We start from the raw sequence: 5,000 nt of genomic DNA, 5'->3' as shown, positions 1-5,000 counted from the left end.
CATATCTGCTGGGTGAGGTACAGCAATGTGCAAACACAGCAGCAAGATGTGTTAGCTGCTGTGATAGAAAAAGGCAATCAAATGGGCTAAAACCACCATAAGAATTGAAATAAGTTTTATTTCATTTATTTATTCTAGTATGTAATCTATTTGTAATCTATTTATTTGTAATCTAGTATGTAATCTATTTATTTATTCTAGTATGTACATGTATGTACATTACATTCTTTTAGTTTTTTTATCTTCACACTTCACATGCTTTGGCAATGTAAATGTATGTTTCCCATGGCAATAAAGCCCTTTGAAATTGAATTGTGGGGGAGGAGGAGGAGAGGAGGGGGGAGGGGGTTATCACTGTTATCACTATGCAGTTCTGGAAAAAAAATTAAGATACCACTCCAAATATTTCTTAAATCAGCATCTCTACATGTACGGCAGAGGGTGAAAACGTCTCTCCGCTGACCAGGATGACCACCAACTCACACAAATGTCACTCAACAGCCGTAGGATGACTTGATCAAGTGATCATGTGACCTACAAAAAGAATGTCAAACGGCAGCTGGGGGGCGCGGAGAGGACGGTTTGAAACAGACTCATTGGGGGGTAGTGGTGGTCTAGTGGTAGTGAGTTGGACGTGTGATCGGAAGGTTGTGAGTTCAAATCCCGTTCAAATCCCGCCTGAAACCACACCACTACTGTGTCCTTGAGTAAGGCACTTAGCCCTCAGTTACTCCAGGGGGAATGTCCCTGTAATTCGTAATTGTAAGTCGCTTTGGATTAAAAGCGTCTGCTAAATGGCAAAAATAGTTATTAAAATTATTGGGGCAGGGCTGAAATTGTGCAAAGCGAGAGAAAAGCCCTTCATCAACGAGAAGCAAAGAAGAGCCAGGCTGAGGTTTGCAAAAGAACCTAAGGATTGGACCGTAGAGGACTGGTCATCTTGGTCATCTTCTCTGATTTGCCCAACACCTGGTCGTCTAATGGTTAGACGGAGCTCTGGAGAGGCCTACAAGCCACAGAGTCTCTCACACCCACTGTGAAGTTTGGCGGAGTATCAGTGATGATGTGGGGGTGCTTCAGCAAGGCTGGAGTCGGGCAGATTTGTCTTTGTCAGGAGTGCATTGGTTCAGAGCGGCCATGTTAAAATAGATAGAGGGATCATTTAATATTGTTTTGAAATATCTTGGTCCATAGATGGTGCACACCAATGTTCATGTGTGTTTGTTATAGCGCCACCATGTGGCCCTGAGAGTGTGTTTGCACAGCCTCTCTGCTTGGACCCCCCAAAAATATATTTTGGGAAAACTACACAAATAGATTTCTTTCAGTATAAAAGCAGATATGCGAGTTAGAAGGGCTATTTACATGTAGGGAAATGTACGTTTGTGCACATATAGGGTCTACAAGAATTACTTGAATGAAAAATCATCTTTTGGGCCTTGGGGGTACACCATCTACTATCCTGATGGTCTGATGATGATGATGAGGATGATGATGATGAAGGTGTAACAGCCGAAAAGCTTTAGCCTGCCTGGACGAACACACACACACACACACACACACACACTCACACACACACACACACACACACACACACACACACACACACACACACACTCACAGTGCAGCTCAGAACACACACTGCGCCTCTATGAAATTACTGAAAATGCAAACTGTGTGACAACAAACAGGGCAGGAATGTTAATCCCCTCAGCTGGCCGCTGGTGATCCGAATGTTCTACAGCACAGAGCTGAGTCACTGTAGAGAGTCAGTATTCAAACTACAGTCTATATGAGTCACTGTAGGGATACAGTATTCAAACTACAGTCTATATGAGTCACTGTAGAGAGTCAGTATTCAAACTACAGTATGTCTGAGTCACTGTAGGGAGTCACTATTCAAACTACAGTATGTCTGAGTCACTGTAGGGAGTCAGTATTCAAACTACAGTATGTCTGAGTCACTGTAGGGAGTCACTATTCAAACTACAGTATGTCTGAGTCACTGTAGGGAGTCAGTATTCAAACTACAGTATGTCTGAGTCACTGTAGGGAGTCACTATTCAAACTACAGTATGTCTGAGTCACTGTAGGGAGTCAGTATTCAAACGACAGTATGTCTGAGTCACTGTAGGGAGTCAGTATTCAAACTACAGTATGTCTGAGTCACTGTAGGGAGTCAGTATTCAAACTACAGTATGTCTGAGTCACTGCAGAGAGTCAGTATTCAAACTACAGTATGTCTGAGTCACTGTGGGGAGTCAGTATTCAAACTACAGTCTATATGAGTCACTGTAGAGAGTCACTATTCAAACTACAGTATGTCTGAGTCACTGTAGGGAGTCAGTATTCAAACTACAGTATGTCTGACTCTAACTATGTTCTAGAGCTAGACTGACTCTATGTTCTAGAACTGCAGCTAGGCTGCCTCTATGTTCTAAAGCTAGGTTGACTATGTTCTAAAGGCTGACTCTATGTTCTAGAGCTAGGCTAACTCTATGTTCTAGAACCTACTCTTGAAATGTAAACCTGTAAGCGGATGTTCATCACCTGGGTTGTTTGATGGTTGAATGAAGTTTCCTTCCACGTCCAATCTTTATCGTTGTGGCAACAATGCTAACAACAATGCTAACTTAATGTTCCAGCTTGGCTGAGGATGATGTGGATCACTATTAAGCTCCTGTGCCAAAGCTCCTTTACACTAATAAAGTCAACGATTAGAGAGGAGGGACAGGGACAGGGACAGGGACAGGAACACATGATTTTTGCACTTCTTATATTTATATTATTTATGACTCTTGCACTATGATGTTGGTTTGCACTGTCTTGTACCTGTCCTGCTGTAAACCACCGTGCTCCACTGTCCCAAACCACATTCCTAACATGTTTACATGTCATGGCAAATAAAGTCTTCTGATTCAGGGACTCACCTGTCTGTCGGAGAGGAGGGACAGGGACAGGGACAGAGACAGGGACAGGGACAGAGACAGAGACAGAGACAGGGACAGGGACAGGGACAGAGACAGAGACAGAGACAGAGACAGGGCAGGGACAGGGACAGGGACAGAGACAGAGACAGAGACAGGGACAGGGACAGGGACAGGGACAGGGACAGAGACAGAGACAGGGACAGAGACAGGGACAGGGACAGGGACAGGGACAGAGACAGAGACAGGGACAGAGAGAGAGACAGGGCAGGGACAGGGACAGGGACAGAGACAGAGACAGAGACAGAGACAGAGACAGAGACAGGGACAGAGACAGGGACAGAGACAGAGACAGGGACAGAGACAGAGACAGAGACAGAGACAGGGACAGAGACAGAGACAGAGACAGGGACAGAGACAGAGACAGAGACAGAGACAGGGACAGAGACAGAGACAGAGACAGAGACATAGAGACAGAGACAGGGACAGGGACAGAGACAGAGACAGAGACAGAGACAGAGACAGGGACAGAGACAGAGACAGAGACAGAGACAGAGACAGAGACAGAGACAGGGACAGAGACAGAGACAGAGACAGAGACATAGAGACAGAGACAGGGACAGGGACAGAGACAGAGACAGAGACAGAGACAGGGACAGAGACAGAGACAGAGACAGAGACATAGAGACAGGGACAGAGACAGAGACAGAGACAGGGACAGAGACAGAGACAGAGACAGAGACAGAGACAGGGACAGGGACAGGGACAGAGACAGAGACAGAGACAGAGACAGGGACAGAGACAGAGACAGAGACAGAGACAGGGACAGGGACATAGACAGGGACAGAGACAGGGACAGAGACAGAGACAGAGACAGGGACAGAGACAGGGACAGAGACAGAGACAGAGACAGGGACAGAGACAGAGACAGAGACAGAGACAGGGACAGAGACAGAGACAGAGACAGAGACAGAGACAGGGACAGAGACAGAGACAGAGACAGGGACAGAGACAGGGACAGAGACAGAGACAGAGACAGAGACAGGGACAGAGACAGAGACAGGGACAGAGACAGGGACAGAGACAGAGACAGAGACAGGGACAGAGACAGGGACAGAGACAGAGACAGAGACAAGGACAGAGACAGAGACAGAGACAGAGACAGAGACAGAGACAGAGACAGGGACAGAGACAGAGACAGGGACAGGGACAGGGACAGAGACAGGGACAGGGACAGAGACAGGGACAGAGACAGAGACAGGGACAGAGACAGAGACAGAGACAGAGACAGGGACAGAGACAGAGACAGAGACAGGGACAGAGACAGAGACAGGGACAGAGACAGAGACAGGGACAGGGACAGAGACAGAGACAGGGACAGAGACAGAGACAGGGACAGGGACAGAGACAGAGACAGAGACAGGGACAGGGACAGGGACAGGGACAGGGACAGAGACAGAGACAGGGACAGAGACAGAGACAGAGACAGGGACAGAGACAGAGACAGGGACAGAGACAGAGACAGGGACAGAGACAGAGACAGGGACAGGGACAGAGACAGAGACAGGGACAGGGACAGAGACAGGGACAGAGACAGAGACAGGGACAGAGACAGAGACAGGGACAGAGACAGAGACAGAGACAGGGACAGAGACAGAGACAGGGACAGAGACAGGGACAGAGACAGAGACAGAGACAGGGACAGAGACAGGGACAGAGACAGAGACAGAGACAAGGACAGAGACAGAGACAGAGACAGAGACAGAGACAGACACAGAGACAGGGACAGAGACAGAGACAGAGACAGGGACAGGGACAGGGACAGAGACAGGGACAGGGACAGAGACAGGGACAGAGACAGAGACAGGGACAGAGACAGAGACAGAGACAGAGACAGGGACAGAGACAGAGACAGAGACAGAGACAGGGACAGAGACAGAGACAGAGACAGGGACAGAGACAGAGACAGGGACAGGGACAGAGACAGAGACAGGGACAGAGACAGAGACAGGGACAGGGACAGAGACAGAGACAGAGACAGGGACAGAGACAGGGACAGGGACAGAGACAGAG

At 48.0% G+C, this 5,000-nt stretch overlaps 1 protein-coding gene across 1 annotated transcript in view; it reads right to left on the bottom strand.

Moving 5' to 3' along the window:
• LOC308174825 (steroid transmembrane transporter SLC22A24-like) overlaps nucleotides 1–5,000 on the bottom strand; it is a gene marked incomplete at both ends in the record, with an annotated part of 19,646 nt that overhangs the window by 11,968 nt on the left and 2,678 nt on the right. The gene's annotated exons all lie outside the window — the stretch shown is intronic.

This window comes from Nansenia antarctica (assembly GCF_963989245.1).
Source record: "Nansenia antarctica genome assembly, chromosome: 20".
Lineage (NCBI taxonomy): Eukaryota > Metazoa > Chordata > Actinopteri > Argentiniformes > Microstomatidae > Nansenia > Nansenia antarctica.
The sequence above is the reverse complement of the archived record's forward strand: the minus strand, read 5'-3'. Positions and strand labels throughout refer to the sequence as shown.